Here is a 19,770-nt window from a genome sequence, read left to right as displayed (position 1 = left end):
GCATCAAGTCACTTGCAGAATGTATGATGGTGCTGCCAGCTTGGGGGAAGGAGGAGGGCAGCCATAGTATTGGAGGGGAGGGGCAAGACAGGCTATTGTCAGGGAACTGCAGACTCAGCCTGTGGAGGCAGCTGGGAAAGCAGCAGAAAGCGAGACTGCACAGTTAGCTGAGACACCAGCCCTAGGCACATGCTCTATTGTTCTCTTGTACTACTTCACTGATAAAACACAAAATTAAAGATAGAATTAGACTTTCAAGACAGCAACTGCAGAAAATTAAACCTCAAATATGGGACCCTCCTTAGCACAGTGCCCTATGCAACTGCACTGGTCACACAACTTGAAGCTGGCTCTGCCTTTAGATTACAAGAAATTTGGGCAGGGTATGGTGGTTCATGCCTGTAATCCCAGCACTTTGGGAGGACAAGGCCAGAGGATAGCTTGAGGCCGGGAATTTGAGACCAGACTGGTCAACCTAGAGAGACCCTGTTACTACAAAATCTAAAAAAAAAATTAGCTGGGCATGGTGGTGCATGCCTGTAGTCCCAGCTACTTGGGAGGCTGAGGTGGGAGGATCACTTGAACTCAGGAGTTTGAGGCTGCAGTGAGATGTGATTGTACCACTGCACTCCAGCCTGGGTGACAGAGCAAGATCCTGTCTCAGAAAAAAAAAAAAAAAAAAAAAAATCTAGTGACTTTGTTATTAACCAGTTACAATGTATGGATTTCATTTAAGCCCTGCTTAAATAAGCTGGATAGACCTGGGGTAATTAGAGTACTTACTGGATTTTTGTTATTAAGATTTACTGTTAATTTTTTAGGTTTTATGATTGTACTGTGGCTATTTTTCAGTTATTTTTTCAAGGTACATACTAAATATATTTACAGATGAAATAACATGTCTGAGCTGGGCATGATGGCTCATGCTTGTAATGTCAGCACTTTGGGAGGCTGAGGTGGCTGGATCACTTCAGGTCAGGAGTTTGAGACCAGCCTGACCAACATGGTGAAACCCCATCTCTACTAAAAAAATACAAAATTAGCCAGGTGTGATGGTGCATACCTGTAATCCTAGTTACTTGGGAAGCTGGGGCAGAAGAATTGCTTGAACCGGGGAGGTGGAAGTTGCAGTGAGCCATGATCACGGCCATTGTACTCCAGCCTGGGCAACAAGCGAAACTCCATCTCAAAAAAAAAAGAAGTAATATATCTGAGATTTGCCGTAAAATAATCTGAAGGTGGAGTTAGTGGGTGTGATAATTAATATTTGATATCAAATTGATTGGATTGACAGTTGCTTAGATGCTGAATCATTGTTTCTAGGTGTGTCTGTGAGGGTGTTTCCAGAGGAGATTGACTTGTGAGTCAGTGGACTGAGAGGGAAAGACTCACCCTCAAGGTGGGCAGGCATCATCCAATCAACTGGCCCAACTAGGACAAAACAGGCAGAAGAAGGGGGATACTCAGCACATACTGCTTTCTTTCTCTTGCTGCCTTCTCGAGTGGGATGCCATCTTTCTTCTGCCCTTGCACATCGTACTCCAGGTTCTTTGGGTTTTGGACTCTGAAACTTGCACCAGCAGCCTCTCAGGGACTCTTAGGCCTTCAGCCACAGATTGGGGACTACACTTTTGTCTTTCCTAGTTCTAAGGCTTTTGGACTGGAATGAAGCCACCAGCTTTTCTGGTTCTCCAGTTTTTGGACACCCTGTTAGTGAGACTTCTTCACCTTTGTGATTGTGTAAGCCAATTCCCCCTAATAAAATCCCCATATATCTATATCTATGTATCTCTCTATATATAGAGATATATAGATATAGATATCTCCTATTGGTTCTGGCCCTCTGGAGAACCCTGACTAATACTGTGTGTAAGTCATTTATGAAAAATGATTCGTGGGTAGGATAGCTCATTCCTGTAATCCCAGTGCTTTGGGAGGCTGAGGTGGGAGAACTGCTTTAAGCCAGGAGTTCAAGATGAGCCTGGGCAACACGGTGAGACTCATCTCTACAAAATTGCATGAGCCGAAGAACTGCAGGCTGCTCTGGAGCTAAGATCATACACTCTAGCCTAGACAACAGAATGAGACCTTGTCTCTAAAAAGAAAGAAAGAAAGAGAGAGAGAGAGAGAGAAAGAAAGGAAAGGAAAGGGAAGGAAGGAAGGAAGGAAGGAAGGAAGGGAGGGAGGGAGGGAGGGAGGGGGGGCGGGCTAGTCATGGTGCCTCACACCTGTAATCCTAGCACTATGGGAAGCTGAGGAGGGCGGATCACTTGAGGTCAGGAGTTTGACACCAGCCTGGCCACACTGGAGCTAAGATCATACACTCAAGCCTAGACAACAGAATGGAACCTTGTCTCTAAAAATAAATAAATAAATAAATAGATAAATAAATAGATATTTAAATAAATAAATAAAGGGCTAGGCATGGTGGCTCATGCCTGTAATCCTAGCACTTTGGGAGGCCGAGGCGGGAGGATCACTTGAGGTCAGGAGTTTGAGACCAGCCTGGCCAACAGGGTGAAACCCCATCGCTACTAAAAATACAAAAATTAGCTGGTCATGGTGGCACACACCTGTAATCCCAGCTACTTGGGAGGCTGAGGCAGGAGAATTGCTTGAACCGGTAGGCAGAGGTTGCAGTGAGCTGAGAGCGCACCATTGCACTCCAGCCTGGGCAACAAGAGTAAAACTGTGTCTTGGGAAGGGAAGGGAAGGGAAGGGAAGGGGGAAGGGAAGGGGGAAAGGGGAAGGGAAGGGGGAAGGGGGAGGGAAGGGGGAAGGGGGAGGGAAGGGGGAAGGGGGAAGGGAAGGGAAGAGAGATGGTGGCCAGAAGTGGGTAATGGTTGAAGCTGGATATTAGGTACCAGGGTTCATTAAAATAGTCTCTATATTATTATATACTTTTAAACTACTTTTCCATGATAAAAAGTTTCAAACAATTATTATGTGTCTTGGGATTAATTTATGTCCCACAATTCAGTCCTGAAAAATAAAGTAAGAACCACTTGTATTACTTTGTAATTAAAAAAATACGGGAAAAAAATCCCCATACTTAGAGCAGCTGTATTCATAATAGACACATACGGGGAACAGCTTAGGTGCCCATTAATAGGTGAATATATAAGCAAACTATAATACATATCAATGTACTACTACTTAACAATAAAGTAGAATGAACTGTTGATTTACACAACATGGATGAGTCTTAGACATTATATTAATTGAAAGACTTACATTAAAAGTACATACCATATGATTCCATATATATCAAATTCTACATTATGCAAAATAACCTATGGTGGGGGAAAAAATCAGAACACTGGTTGCCTTTATCTAGAAGGGAAGGACTAACTGGAAAGGGGTAGGAGGGAACTTCCCATGTGAATAATAATTTTCTATATCTTTTTTTTTTTTGAGAAGGAGTTTCGCTCTTGTTGCTCAAGCTGGAGTACAATGGCGTAGTCTCGACTCACTGCAACCTCTGCGTCCCAGGTTTAAGCGATTCTCCTGCCTCAGCCTCCCAGGTTGCTGGGATAACAGGCACCTGCCACCAGGCCCAGTTAATTTTTGTATTTTTAGTAGAGACTGGGTTTCACCATGTTGGCCAGCCTGGTCTCGAACTCCTAGCCTCACGTGATCCACCAGCCTCAGCCCCTCAAAGTGCTGGGATTACAGGTGTGAGACACTGCACCCGGCCAGTTTTCTATATCTTGATGAGTTTTAGTTTAATAATACAGTTTGTCAAACTCAGGGGATGCTCATTTAAGATTTGAAAATTTCAGTGTATGTAAATTTTACTTCAGCAGAAAGGAAACTAAATAAATATTGAACACTAGTTAATGAAATACATGCTGAAGTATTTAGGGAGAGATGTACTTGTCCACTGAAAAATATAGTGGGCCCAGTGCGGCACTTTGGGAGGCTGAGGTGGGTGGATGGCTTGAGTCCAGGAGTTGGAGACCAGCCTGAGGAACATGATGGAACCTTATCTCTACAACAAATACAAAAATTAGCCAGGTGTGGTGGTATATACCTACAGTCCCAGCTACTTGGGAGGCTGAGGTGGGAGGATGGCTTGAGCCCAGAAGAGGAGGTTTTAGTGAGCCAAGATCGCAAGATCGTGCCACTGCACTCCAGCCTGGGTGACAGAGCCAGACCCTGTGTCATAACAAACAAACAAACAAAAAAAGCACCACCATAAATGACTGATAAATGACTGATGTATGGATAGATGGATACAAAAATTAGCTGGGTGTGGGCCGGGTGCAGTGGCTCATGCCTGTAATCCCAGCACTTTGGGAGGCCGAGGCAGGTGCATCATGAGGTCAGGAGATCGAGACCATCCTGGTAAACACGATGAAACCCCATCTCTACTAAAAATACAAACAAATTAGCCAGGTGTGGTGGCCGGCGCCTGTAGTCCCAGCTACCTTGGAGGCTGAGGCAGGAGAATGGCGTGAACCCAGGAGGCGGAGCTTGCAGTGAACCCAGATTGCGCCACTGCACTCCAGTCTGGGCGACAGAGCGAGACTCCATCTAAAAAAAAAAAAAAAAAAAATTAACTGGGTGTTATGGCGTGCTCCCTGTAGTCCTAGCTACTCAGGAGCCTGATTTGGGAGGATCACTTGAGCCCAGGAGGCAGAAGTTGCAGTGAGCCTTAATTACACCACTGTACTCCAGCCTAGGTGATAGAGTCAGACCCTGTCTCCCCAATCACCCCCAAAACATAGAATCAAAGTGTAGGTAAATGAATGTTCATTGCACAATTGTTCGAATTTTTATGTATGTTTGAAATTTTTCCTATTACTCAGGGAAAATAAAGGGAGACATCTTCTGCAAGAAATTGGTATTACTGATTGGCTCAGAAAGGCAAGTGCAAGAAAACATGGTGGGTTTTTTTTGGTTTGTTTTTGTTGTTGTTTTGAGACAGTGTCTCCCTCTGTTGCCCAGCTGGAGTGCAGTGGACAGATCCCAGGTCACTGCAGCCTCAAATTCTTGGGCTCAAGCGATCCTCCCACCTCAGCCTCTCAAGTAGCATGTGCCTAGCTAATTATTTTTATTTTCATTTATTTATTCATTCATTCATTCATTCATTCATTCATTCATTCATTCTTTGAGACGGCGTCTCGCTCTGTTGCCCAGGCTGGAGTGCAGTGGCGCGATCCCCGCTCACTGCAAGCTTCGCCGCCTCCCGGGTTCACACCATTCTCCTGCCTCAGCCTCCCGAGAAGCTGGGACTACGGGCACCCGCCACCACGCCCGGCTAATTTTTTTTTTGTATTTTTAGTAGAGACTGGGTTTCACCGTGTTTGCCAGGATGGTCTCGATCTCCCGACCTCGTGATCCACCCGCCTGGGCCTCCCAAAGTGCTGGGATTAAAGGCGTGAACCACCTCTCCTGGCCTAGTTTTATTTTTTGTAGAGGTAAGGGTTTAGCTTTGTTGCTCAGGCTGGTTTCCAACTCCTGGCTTCAAGCAATCCTCCCACCTCAGCCTCCCAGTGTTGGGATTACAGATGTGAGCTACTGTGCCTGGCCAAAACATGGTTTAAAAATATGATTTGGTATGGAATGATAGCTTAGTTTTTACATACCCCATTGGTTCTTTCTCCTGTGCCCAAGCTGAAAATCTTTCTTCTCTTCCACTGTCTCACTTCTTACTTAGATTTTACTTTCCGTAGAATAAGAATCAGTAAACTTTTTCTATAAAGGGCAGAAGGTAAATATTTTAGGCTTTATGGGCTAAGGGGCAAAATTGAAGATATTATGTAGATACTTGTAGAAAAACGGAAAACTAATTTCCACAACATTTTCACTGATGAAATTCAAAATATAATAATACTGAGTACAAGTTTTTGTAAATCAGGTATGCTAACCAGAAGAATGAATTCTTTTTGTGGGGAGATGGAGAATAACATTTTTCTTAATTAGGTTTCAAAGTTCTTATTCCCTATCAAAATCTATTGCAAATGTTCATCTGTCAATCATGATCTGTAATGAAATTTTACAGATTTTATCTTTGAAAAATATATTTTCATACATACAGGCACTGCCCAATATGATGTCAACCCAAGGGCATATGATTTAAATTAAGTATATTATTCTCTTGGAAAACAATTACAGAAGCACATTATTCTCTTCATATCTGCCTTTTAGCATGTCAGATGAATCATTTCTAACTGATGGTTAGGTGGAAGCTCCTCAATTGCACAGTTAAATGGATTTTGAAATATGGAAATTTCCTTTGTGTTTGCAGAGATCTGCAAAATACCATTAAAACTGTAGTTTGAACTTGAAAAATATAACCGCTGCAAACTTATGTGAGGATAGAGAGCTTGCTTTTTGTTTTAACTTGTGACTCAAATAATGTTGGTTGTCAAAATGACTTCATCACAGTAAGTTTTGCGTGTCAGTACGGTTTTGCTTTGTAATTTATGTTGACTTTATTAGGAAGTATCATTAAATCATCAAAATTAGCAAACTAGCAAAAATGAATTTCAAAGTCATTCAGTCAGTGGTGTAAACTAAAAATAAAATCCTGAGCCCTCTGCCAACTGCATGAACATACCCTCATGGCCAAGGGGACCCCAGAAAACCCTTTAAAATGAAGTTCCTAATCGTAACAGGACAGGAGGTTAGACATGCCTCATTACACTCCCTCCCTTTTGGAGTTTAGACACGACAACCGATCAGCATTGATGTTAAAGAAGAGAAGATCCTAAGACTGACAGAATGGACTTTTTGTGTCAATAAGATATCAAAAACAAGACCCCAGGCCATGCCAGGTAAGAGTTAAGTCATATATCCCCACACTTAAATAATAAACTGTGTTCTAACTGCCCCAGGGTTTTTCCTTTTCTATAACAGCTAAACCATCACTGGCCTAGAGGTAAGCAATATTAAAACAACCGTAGCTCACCATCAGACACTGAGTAACTGATCTTTGTTCCACCAGCTTTGATTGGATAAGAGACTGATTTCAGTAACTTTCTCCTGATAAGACCGCCAACCATGGACTGATTCTGGGAAGCTTGCAGAGGCTGCACACTTGCATGACTTCATGTATTCAAAAGAGCTTTTGACGTATAGGACCTAATTATAATACATTTAAGTATTAAATCTCCACTCCAAAGTGAACATCGGTCATATGTTACATGCATGTTTGTTCAATACCTATGTGTCAGGATCACCTTTATAAATATTCAGAGTTTCTCCAGTAACCTGTTGAATGTGTACGTTTAACGAAACTGTTCAGCATAAAGCTCCTACCCCAACCACTCCTCCTTTGAAGTCCCCGTCTCCAGTCTCTCTGGAGGCTATTCTTCTCAGCCTATGGGATGGACACCTTGCAGGCTGTAAGCCTTTCTTTTGTTTTGTTTTGAGATGGAGTTTTGTTTTGAGATGGAGTTTTGTTCTTGTCACCCAGGCTGCAGTGCAATGGCACAATCTCGGCTCACTGCAACCTCCTCTTCCCAGTTTCAGGCTCCCGAGTAGCTGGGATTACAGGCACCTGCCACCATGCCCAGCTAATTTTTTTTTTTTTTTTTTGTATTTTGTGTATTTTTAGTAGAGATGGGCTTTCACCATGTTGACCAGGCTGGTCTCGAACTCCAACCTCAGGTGATCCACCTGCCTCAGCCTCCCAAAGTGCTGGGATTACAGGCGTGAGCCACCGTGCCCGGCTGGCTGTAAGCCTTTATAAAACATAAAGTCTTCTTTCTAAATTTATAGGTCTTGTGATTTGTAAAGGTAACAGTGGTTAAGAGAAATTCTTTTCATTTAGAAAAATTTCAATCTTTGCTTTAAAAAAATCACAATAAAATGTTATCACTGCTAAGTCATCAAATGCTGTGTGGCAGGGCAAGGTAGGATATTCTGCTATTTTGACCAAAAATTCATGGACTGACAACAGTTAAGTCCATGAGGATGAATTAATTTTATCATTGATACTGCAGATTCAATAATACCTGTACATGGTAAGTTCAAATGTTTTCCACAAACTATCTGTTTTTTAATAATCCAATGATGTTATAACCACAGGATTTAAACACCTTACATTTTCATAAGCATTGTAAATTTGTCAAGCTAAGCCTTTCTCTTTTTATATCATCAGTTGCAATATAGCAGATATTCTACTTCAGGTATACTTAATTAGTGTTTTTTCACCTTCTTTAAAAATGTTCTCACCTGTTTCTGGAGCTAATTATTCAGTCAATTCAATCATTGACTCCTTGAATATATAGAACAAATGAGCAACATCAACAACACCTGTCAATTCAGTACAAGCTAAGAAAAACCATTCAAAGTCACTTGCCTTGCTTTTTTTTTCCTAATTAAAAACAAAAATTTTTTTTTTCAGTGTTGGGATCTCCTGTGTTGCCAGGCTTTGAACTCCTGGGCTGACTCAGTTCCCTTAGTAGCTAGGACTACAGGCATAGGCTACCTCATGTGACTAACTTGCCTTGTTTTACTATTGATGTTGTTTCCTGTGTCCTTAACACTTTAAGCAGCTGTTTTCACCTAAAGGCTAATGCTTTTAAGCAAGTTTTTCTTTTTTAATTAAAATTTTTTTTTAATTTAATTTTTTAAATTTTAATTTTTTAATTAAAATTTTATTAATTCTTTTTAAAAGACAGGGTCTTGCTATGTTGTCCAGGCTGGTCTTGAACTCCTGGTCTCAAGTGATCCTCCTGCCTTGGCCTCCCAAAGTGCTGGGATTACAGCATGAGTCACTACACCTGGACAAGTATACAGTTCTTCAGCCACTTCAATCAAACATTTAATTAACATGCTGTAATAAATGACTTTTCTTGCTAGGCTAACAAATGAGGCACTTGAAAACTTACTTTAGTTGCAGCCTCACTTTCTTTTGTAAGGAAATTCTGTGTTGACACACTCTTTAATTTCTTTTTACGTTTTCTGACTGATTTTCTGTAATTTGGGAATATTATGATGACTGCTTATTCTAATAATATTAACATATGGCATTCTTTTAGCACATATATAGTTTCATTTGCATAATAAGCACCATGCTTTGCCATCGAATTTGATAAAATAATCCATGCTTCACTGCACCTTAGAGATGAGATATTTTAAGTCCAATTCTCTCTCTCTCTCTCAGTTTTTTGTTTTTAGAGACAAGGCCTACCGTTACCCATGCTGGAGTGCAGTGGTGTGACCATAGCTTCCTGCAGCCTTGAACTCCTGGCCTCAATTGATCCTGCTGCCTTACCCTCTGAGTAACTGGGACTACAGTGTGTGCCACCACACCTATCTTTTTTTTTTTTTTTACATGATGGATATATGCTAGTAATAAAAATAAATAAAATTTCAAGGTATGGCATTATGCATGCTACTCAAAATGCTGCCAAGTTACAAAGTGTAGCTATGATTTGTAACGGATAGCAGCAGTGGCAAGTGATGAGAATGGTCTCTTGTCATTGACTACTCTGTTATAGTGTAAAAGCAGCCACAGACACTAGATAAATGAATAAGCATGGCAGTATTCCAATAAAGTTTTTTTTTTTTTTTTTTTTTTTTTTTTGAGACAGAGTCTTGCTCTGTTGCCCAGACTGGAGTGCAGTGGCACAATCTCGGCTCACTGCAAACTCTGCCTCCCAGGTTCACGCCATTCTCCTGCCTTGACCTCCCAAGTAGCTGGGACTACAGGCACCCACTGCCACGCCCAGCTAATTTTTTGTATTTTTAGTAGAGACGGGGTTTCACCGTGTTAGCCAGGATGGTCTCGATCTCCTGACCTTGTGATCCGCCTACCTCGGCCTCCCAAAGTGCTAGGATTACAGGTGTGAGCCACCATGCCCGGCCTCCAATAAAGTTTTACTCATGGACACTGAAATATGAATTTCATATACTTTTGTGTGTCACAAAATACTAAAATTTTTTTCTAGCCATTAAAAATGTACAAAGCATAATTAGCTGTGGACTGTACAAAAGCAGGAAGCAGGTTGGACATGGCTGTCAGGCCATAGTTGGCCAACCTCTGCTAGAGAACATCTATACATAGCAGCTTTTTGAGTATTTTTGTTCATTTGAGGTCATGAAAAAGAATTAGTATCGGCCGGGCGCAGTGGCTCACGCCTGTAATCCCAGCACTTTGGGAGGCCAAGGCGGGTGGATCACCTGAGGTCAAGAGTTCGAGACCAGCCTGACCAAAATGGAGAAACCCTGTCTCTACTAAAAATGCAAAAAAAAAAAAAAAAAAAAAAAAAAATTAGCTGGGCGTGGTGGCGCATGTCTGTAGTCCCAGCTACTGGGGAGGCCAAGGCCAGAGAATCACTTGAACATGGGAGGCAGAGGTTGCGGTGAGCCGAGATCATGCATTGCACTCCAGTCTGGGCAACAAGAGCAACACTCCGTCTCAAATTAAAAGAAAAAAAAAGAAAAGGAATTAGTATTTTAAAAGAGATTATTCATATATTCATATTCCTTCTGTGCTGTAGATTTTGTATTGTAGTTAAATAAAAAGTTTTAAAAGTCCAATTTCTAAACAGAAAAACACATTTGCCTTTCTCAGCATACTCAGCACATCAATATACATTACACATTTCTGTGTTTGATATTATCTTCTCTTCACTGGAAGGTAAAATTTGTTTTGTTTTGTTTTGAGGCAGAGTCTCGCTCTGTTACCCAGGCTGGAGTGCAGTGGCACAACCTCGGCTCACTGCAACCTCCGCCTCCCTGATTCAAGTGATTCTCCTGTTTCAGTCTCACGAGTAGCTGGGATTACAGGTGTGTGCCACCACACCCGGCTGATTTTTATATTTTTAGTAAGAGACGGGGTTCCACCACGTTGGCCAGGCTGGTCTCGAACTCCTGACCTCAGGTGATCTACCCACCTCAGCCTCCCAAAGTGCTGGGATTACAGGTGTGAGCCACTGCACCCGGCCTGAAGGGTAAAATTTTTTTTTTTGTGATGGAGTTTCACTCTTGTTGCCCAGGCTGGAGTGCAATGGTGCAATCTTGGCTCACTGCAACTTCTGCCTCCCAGATTCAAGTGATTCCCTGCTTCAGCCTCCAAAGTAACTGGGATTACAGGCATGCACCACCACGCCCGGCTAATTTTGTATTTTTAGTAGAGCTGGGGTTTCACCATGTTGTCCAGGCTGGTCTTGAACTCCTGACCTCAGGTGATCCATCTGCCTCGACCTCCCAAAGTGCTGGGATTACAGGTGTGAGCCACCACATCCGGCATACATTTTTAAAGGCTATATAACATGACCAAAAATAGGTCACAGAAAAATGTTTAAGACATATTACTTGAAAATAGGTTGGGCACAGTGGCTCACGCTTGTAATCCCAGCACTTTGAGAGTCCATGGCAGAAGGATTGCTTGATCCCAGGAGAATAGCTTGGGCAACAGAGTGAGACACTGTGTCTGTTTAAAAAAAAAAAAGGGTCTTGACTACAAGTTGTCCAGGTTATTGGCGTTTTGAACAAAGAATTGGACAAAGTGCACAGCAAAGCAAGGAAAGAATGAAGCAACGAAAGAAGGAAAGCAGAGATTTACTGAAATGACAGTACACTCCACAGTGCGGGAGCTGGCTGGAGCAGCGGCTCAAGGGCCCCAATTCAGAATCTTTCCTGGTCCAGTAACCCACTAGAGGCTTCCCATTGGCCACTTGGTGCTCGCCTCATGTAAATGAAGTGGTGGCCCGCGATCAGTCTGATTGGTTATGGAATGCAGCCAATCAGAGGCTGAAGTTACAAAGGTCACACTTCTATGCAAATGAAGACATGGCCCACTATCAGAGGCTGAAGTGCAGTTACATAGTTACACTAGCATGCTTTTTGCAACCAATCAGAGGTGCTTTCAATTTCCCATCTGCCGCACATAAAAGGTGGGGGTTTGCAAAGGGAGTACCCTCTGGTCGCTTTGCTACTTAGGCATGGAAAGTTAGGGTTTTCCTTTAAATTTAGTTCATGAAACGGCCTTAGGTTCCCTGCCTCCAAACCGTATTCTCCTGCATCACCATGCCTGGCCATGCTATTTTATTTATTTTTTTGAGAGCGAATCTTGCTCTGTCGCTCAGGTTGGAGTGCAGTGGCGCGAACTCGGCTCACTGCAACCTCTGCCTACCAGGTTCAAGGGATTCTCCAGCCTCAGCCTCCCGAGTAGGTGGGATTACAGGTGCATGCCACCACACCCAGTTAATTTTTGTATTTTTTCGTAGAGATGGGGTTTCGCCATGTTGGCCAGGCCGATCTCAAACTCCTGACCTCAGGTGATCCGTCTGCCTCAGCCTCCCAGAGTGCTGGGATTACAGGCATGAGCCACCGCATCCGCCCTATGCTATGTTATGTTTTAAAATAATGTATATCTTGAAGGAGGAAAATAAAGTCTAAAATTATATTTCAACTCCTTTGGAGATTTTCCTTCAGATTAAATTAGGTTTTAAAACTTGTGTAACATTCTACACACAAGTAGATTTGTAAGAAAGCTGTTCTAATAATCATTGTGGTTAGAATGCTTAGATTAGCTAGACCCGTATATGCCATAGTGGATCAGCTCTTTTGTTATGAGAGGCACATAATTCACCTATACTGTGAATTTTCTTTCTCTTCAGAGAAATTATCTTCATTAATTGACCAAATTTTTCTCAGCTCTAACTGATGTCAGTCAGTGGAACCCCAAATGAGGTGGACGATTACATATAATTACTGAAGGAAATTTAAATGCTGTTTAGAAGTTGATTAGCCCATTGTATACCACCTTGTGTATTAGTCAGGGTTCTCCAGAGAAACAACCAATGGGATAGGTATGTGTGCATATGATTTATTTAGTTATTTTTTGAGACCGAGTCTGGCTCTGTCGCCCAGGCTGGAGTGCAATGGCATGATCTCGGCTCACTGCAACCTCCGCCTCCCTGTTTCAAGCAATTCTCCTGCCTCAGCCTCCCAAGCAGTTGGGATTACAGGCACCCGCCACCAGGCCTGGCTTTTTTTTCTCTCTCTTTGAGACAGAGTCTCGTTTGTCGCTCAGGCTGGAGTGCAGTGGTGTGATCTTGCCTCACTGCAACGTCCGCCTCCTGGGTTCAAGCGATTCTCCTGCCTCAGCTTCAGGCGTGAGCCACCACGCTGGGCTAGTGTGTGTGTGTGTGTCTGTGTGTGTGTATGTGTATAGATGGGGTTTCACCATATTGGCCAGGCTGGTCTTGAACTCCTGACTTTGTGATCCACCCACTTCGGCCTCCCAAAGTGCTGGGATTACAGGCGTGACGCACCACGCCTGGCCAATTTTTTGTATTTTTTAGTAGAGACAGGATTTCACCATGTTGGCCAGGCTGGTCTCAAACTCCTGACCTCAGATGATCCCCCTGCCTGGGCCTCCCAATGTTCTGGGATTATAGTGAGCCACCGTGCCTGGTCTGTGTATGGTTTGTTTTAAGAAATTGGCTCATATTATTATTATTATTATTTACTTGAGATGGAGTCTCACTCTGTAACCCAGGCTGGAGTATAATGGGTGGTCTGGGCTCACTACAACGTCCGCCTGCTGGGTTCAAGCAATTCTCCTGCCTCAGCCTCCAGAGTAGCCGGGATTACAGGCGCCTGCCACCATGCCTGGCTAATTTTTGTATTTTTAGTAGAGACGGGGTTTCACAATGTTGGCCAGGCTGGTCTCAAACTGTTGACCTCGTGATCTGCCCACCTCGGCCTCCCAAAGTGTTGGGATTACAGGCGTGAGCCACTGCACCTGGCTAGAATTGGCTCACATTATTATGGAGGCTGGCAAATTCAAAAACTTCAGGGTGAACCAGCAGGCTAGAGACCCAGATAACAGCCAATGCTGTGATTCAAATCTGAAAGGCTGTCTGTTGCAGAATTCCTTTTGGCTCAGGAGAGGTCAGTCTTCTACTCAGTTCAACTGATTGGAAGAGGCACACCCACATTATATCGCCAGACCACCTTCACAGAGACATTCAGAATAACGTTTGACCTCATAGATGGGCACCATGGCCCAGCCAAGTTCACCCATAAATTTACCATCATTCCTCATCATTAAAAAAAAAAAAAAAAAAAAGGTCGGCCGGGCGCGCTGCTCACGCCTGTAATCCCAGCACTTTGGGAGGCCGAGGCAGGCGGATCACGAGGTCAGGAGATCGAGACCATGCTGGCTAACACTGTGAAACCCTGTCTCTACTGAAAATACAAAAAATTAGCCGGGTGTGGTGGCGGGCGCCTGCAGTCCCAGCTACTTAGGAGGCCAAGGCAGGAGAATGGCGTGAACCCGGGAGGCGGAGCTTGTAGTGAGCCCAGATCCGGCCACTGTACTCCAGCCTGGGCAACAGCGAGACTCCGTCTCAAAAAAAAAAAAAAAAAAAAAGGGCCAGGCTAGCGGTGGCTCACGCCTGTAATCCCAGCACTTTGGGAGGCCAAGGCAGGCAGATCACCTAAGATTGGGAGTTCAAGACCAGCCCGACCAACATGGAGGAACGAGGTCTCTACCAAACATACAAAATTAGCGGGGCGTGGTGGTGCATGCCTGTAATCCCAGTTACTTGGGAGGCTGGGGCAGGAGAATTGCTTGAACCCAGGAGACAGAGGTTGCGGTGAGCCAGATGGCACCATTGCACTCCAGCCTAGGCAACAACAGTGAAACTCCGTCTCAGAAAAGAATAATCACCGCCGGGCGCGGTGGCTCACGCCTGTAATCCCAGCACTTTGGGAGGCCGAGGCGGGCGGATCACAAGGTCAGGAGATCGAGACCACGGTGAAACCCCGTCTCTACTAAAAATACAAAAAATTAGCCGGGCGCGGTTGTGGGCGCCTGTAGTCCCAGCTACTCGGGAGGCTGAGGCAGGAGAATGGCGTGAACCCGGGAGGCGGAGCTTGCAGTGAGCCGAGATCGCGCCACTGCACTCCAGCCTGGGCGACAGAGCCAGACTCCGTCTCAAAAAAAAAAAAAAAAAAAAAGAAAACAATAATCACCCAGGTGTGATAGCTCATAGCTGTAATCTCAGCACCTTAGGAGGCTGAGTCAGGAGGATTGCTTGAGGCCAGGAGTTCAAGACCAGCCTGGGCAACATAGTGAGACCCTGTTTCTATAAAAATAATAAATTAAAAAATAAAAACAATTTTAATTAAAAAAACGAATCAAGTCAAAGGTGGGAGGAAAGAGCAAAACTACCACTCTTATAATGTGCCGAAGCTTTTAAGCACTAGAAATCTTCCAGGTAGAAATTAAAGTTAGAATTAAAAATATATATTCATATTGTTCTGTAAAAAATAAAGAACTTATTCACTTAATTTTCTTTGTTTTTCTTTTCTGTTTTTTTGAGATGGAGTTTCATTCTGTCGCCCAGGCTGGAGTGCAATGGCGAAATCTCAGCTCACTCCCCTCCCACACCCTGTGCTGGGTTCAAGCGATTCTCCTGTTTCAGCCTCCCAAGTAGCTGTGATTTTATTTTATTTTTTTTGAGGCAAGGTCTTGCTCTGTTGCCCAGGCTGGAGTGCAGTGGCCCAATCTCGGCTCACAGCAACCTCAACTTCCTGGGCTCAAGCAATCCTCCCACCTGCCTCCTGAGTGGCTGGGGCTATAGGCACACACCACTATGCCCAGCTAGTTTTTGTACTTTTACTACAGATGGAGTTTTGCCATGTTGCTCAGCCTTGCATTCTTATTTTTAATTAAGTCTTTGAAATCCGGTGTGTATTTTACACTTATAGCACATCTCATTTAGGACTAGCCACATTTCCAATGCTCAGCAGGCAAATGTGGATATTAGCTACTGTATTAGACAATGCATCTCTAAGGGGTGAGATTATAAAAACTTTTACTTTGTATTTTATGTATTATTTTGTTTTCCTGAATGTTGAAAAAAAACCATATATTGCTTATACAATCAGAAACCACAATAAAATAAAAAGTCAATTGCTCTGAAGTCAGAAAGAATGATGCTTTTGAGTAGGTGTTATACAATAGTAAAAACCAAACAGTAGGAAAGGATATATACTGACAGTTTTATGTGTGTTCTCCGTGCACTTGTCTAGAAGAGGGGCCACAACTTTTGTAGATTATGGTCTTTCAGAAGTGGTCAGTATACCAAAAAGAAATTTAAAACCAAAGTCAAAGAATTTCAACAACAAAATTCCACAGTATTTAGACAGAGGGTTAATTACTTTGCTATGTTAGGCCGGGCGCGGTGGCTCAAGCCTCTAATCCCAGCACTTTGGGAGGCCGAGATGGGCGGATCACGAGGTCAGGAGATCGAGACCATCCTGGCTAATACGGTGAAACCCAGTCTTTACTAAAAATACAAAAAACTAGCCGGGCGAGGCGGCGGGCGCCTGTGGTCCCAGCTACTCGGGAGGCTGAGGCAGGAGAATGGCGGGAACCCGGGAGGCGGAGCTTGCAGTGAGCTGAGGTCCGGCCACTGCACTCCAGCCCGGGCGACAGAGCGAGTCTCCGTCTCAAAAAAAAAAAAAAAAAAAAAAAAAAAAAAAAAAAAAATTACTTTGCTATGTTATAATGAGGTTCTATCCAGGCTTCTTGCATGACAAACAGGAAGCTCTTTGAGGGAGAGAAAAACAATACAGGTTGGGGGACCAGTGAATAACTGCTTTCACTACTCCTCTAGAGGTAAACTACCAACCTGTCATCCCTGAAACCAATGAGATTTCAGGAGGATGGACAGAACAGTTTTTTAGTTTTGATACAAGATCTCACTCCATCACCAAGGCTGAACTGCAATGGTATGATCACAGCTCATTGCAGCCTCAAACTCTGGCCTGAGCAATCCTTCCACCACAGCCTCCCCAGTAGCTGGGCCCACAGGCTCGTGCCACCATACTCGGCTAATTCATTTTAAGTTTTGCAGAGACAGGATCTCTCTATATTGCCCGGGCTGGTCTTGGATTCCTGGGCTTAAGCGATCCCCTGCCTCGGCCTCCCAAAGTGCTGGAATTATAGGCATGGGCCACCGCATCCGGCCTAGTCAGAACATGCTTAAAGCAGGAATCTTAAATAGAATGCAATGTCAGCTGGGCATGGTGGCTCAGGCCTGTAATGCTAGCACCTTGGGAGGCTGAGGCGGGCAGATGACTTGAGGCTAGGAATTCGAGACTAGCCTGGCCAACATGGTGAAGCCCCATCTGTAGTGAAAATACAAAAAAATAGCTGGGAGTGGTGGCTCACACCTGTAGTCCCAGCTACTTTGGAGGCTGAAAGGAGGATTACTTGAGCCTGAGAAGTGGAGGTTGCAGTGAGCGGAGATTGTGCCACTGCACTCCAGCCTGGACTGTTGGGAGACTGTCTCAAAAAAAAAAAAAAACAAAACAGAGTGCAATGTCAGGGCCAGAAAAATGAAGAATTACCCAACTCAAGATGAGATTCTAAAATATTCATTTTATTTTCCCCCTTGTATATCAGCTAAATATAAGAAAAAAAGAGTTGGATGTATAAATTAATTTCAAGAATATTTTTCAGGTTATTTAGGTAAACTAAATAAATAATAAAGTAAACAAACCAGAAGTTGTGTTTTGTTTAAAAGAATAGTAAAGGAATCCTTGACGTTTCTATTTAATCTCTTTTGAAGTTTTTCTGAAAGGCAGTAGAACTTTTATAAAAATGATTCATTATATTCTCAATTGAAAATTTAGGGGCTGGGCACAGTGGCTCATGCCTGTAATCCCAGCACTTTGGGAGGCTGAGGTGGGCGGATAACTTGAGGTCAGGAGTTAGAGACCTGCCTGGCCAACATGGTAAAACCCTGTCTCTACTAAAAATACAAAAATTAGCTGGGCATGGTGTCGCACAGCCTGGAATCTCAGCTACTCGGGAGGCTGAGGCAAGAGAATCGCTTGACTCTGTGGGGTGGGGACGGAGGTTGCAGTGAGCTGAGATTGCTCCATTGTACTCTAGCCTGGGCAACAAGAGTGAAACTCCATCACAAAAAAAAAAAAAAAAAAAGAAAAAAAAAATTAAAAGAATGCAAAATATCTCATTTTTAATATTGTTTATATTTTGAAATGCTAATATGAATAAATAAAATATATTTTGTCTTTTTAAAATATGGCTATTAGAAAACTTAAAATTTCATATGAGGTATACCTGTTTCTATTGGACAGTGCCACCTTAGCAACAATTTAAAAATCGGTACCTTTTCCCGGGCATGGTGGCTCACGCCTGTAATCCCAGCACTTTGGGAGGCCGAGGCGGAAGGATCATGTGAGGTTGGGAGTTTGAGACCAGCTTGACCAACGTGGTGAAACCCCGTCTCTACTGAAAATACAAAATTAGTCAGGTGTATTGTGGTATGCCTGTAATCCCAGCTACTTGGGAGGTGGAGGCAGGAGAATTGTTTGGACCTGGGAGGCAGAGGTTGCAGTGAGCAAAGATCGCGCCATTGCACACCAGCCTGGGCAACAATACTGAAACTCTGTCTCAACAACAACAACAACAACAACAAATCAGTACCTTTTAATGAGTATTTTCCACATGTTAGGCACTATTTGGATTTCTAACAGGATTTAATTGATTGGATTATCACAATAGTGATATAATTGGGGAATGATTAATATTACCATTTTTCACAGGGCAGACCACAGAGTTTAAATCACAAGTCAAGATTACGCGGCTGGTAACTGACAATAATGGGATTCTTCCATGGTCTAGCTTTGGAGCCAAGTGCTCCTTCAGTATGCTAAATAGGCTCTGTGTCTGGGGTCTCCATCGTTCAGACTTCGTTAAATTTTTTCACACTTTCCTGATATATAATTTTTTTTTTTAAAAACTAGAATCATAGTATACTCACTGTATTGCAATTTGCTGGAAAAAAAAAAAGACAAAAAACTTACACCTTGGTTATCTTTCCATTAACCAGGTGTGCTAGTTGGTACCCAGCAAAACATCACCATTCCCATTCTGACTCAAACATAACTGTTCACAAGCATTTCTTACATTGTGGTTTCTTTCCATTGTCATGGATTTTGGGCTCTAGTTTCTCTGGGGCCTTTTGTTAGCCATAGACACTGCAGTGATAATTTTTTGTCTGCTGCCATTATGAAAAACTGATTTTTAAAAATTATTATTATTTTTAGAGATAAGGTCTTACTACTTCCAGTACCATTCAGTTTTTCCTAATCATTTGCAGGACAAGAATGAAGATGAGATTTAATCTATAATCGGAGAAGCAGAAGTTGTAGCTTCATGCTATGTGATTCAGGCCACATAGCCACATTCCTCTCAAGGCGGAAAATATTTTAAATTTCCAACAGCTTTAAGTTTAAATTATTTAATTTCACACTGTGTTGCGCAGGTCATGGTGCAGGGGCCTTTCACAGGCATGATCGTGTGGCTCTACACCTCAGACTCCTGGGGTCAGGCGTTCTTCTTGCTTCAGCCTCCAGAGGAGCTGGGACTATGGTTGTATGCCGTTGTACCTGGCTTGCAAAACTGATTTTTCTTTTCTTTTCTTTTAAAATGTAGTATTTTGAATAGGCAAAATATTCATATGATTTAAAAATACGTAAATATATTCAGTGAAAAATTTCTCCCCAGCTCTGTTCCTCATCAATCCCTCTGTCCCCATTTCCATTTCACCCTTCCCTCAGGCAACTACAGTTAATAGTTTCTTGTGGCTCCTTCCAGAATTCTTTCTAAACACAAATATGAATATATATATGTCTATAAACATATTCATTAAGGCTATAATTACGAAAGTAAAGTGTGCATCTGTCCAGGTGTGGTAGCTCACACCTGTAATCCTAGCACTTTGAGAGGCTGAGGCAGGAGGATTTCTTTTTTTTTTTTTT

General features: G+C 43.0%; 1 long non-coding RNA gene across 2 annotated transcripts in view; it reads left to right on the top strand.

Moving 5' to 3' along the window:
- Positions 1-14,248, top strand: part of LOC139362076 (uncharacterized) — a 30,326-nt gene extending 16,078 nt beyond the window's left edge. Inside the window, exons 3-4 of one of the 2 annotated variants that reach the window (XR_011620385.1) lie at positions 6,674-6,782; positions 9,119-14,248. This is a non-coding gene — a long non-coding RNA (uncharacterized lncRNA). The other variant, XR_011620386.1, reaches the window with a different exon arrangement.
- The last annotated feature ends 5,522 nt before the right edge of the window (positions 14,249-19,770 follow it).

Source organism: Macaca nemestrina, chromosome 2 (genome assembly GCF_043159975.1).
Source record: "Macaca nemestrina isolate mMacNem1 chromosome 2, mMacNem.hap1, whole genome shotgun sequence".
Taxonomy (NCBI): Eukaryota; Metazoa; Chordata; class Mammalia; order Primates; family Cercopithecidae; genus Macaca; species Macaca nemestrina.
This window is presented reverse-complemented; position numbering and strand designations above follow the sequence as displayed.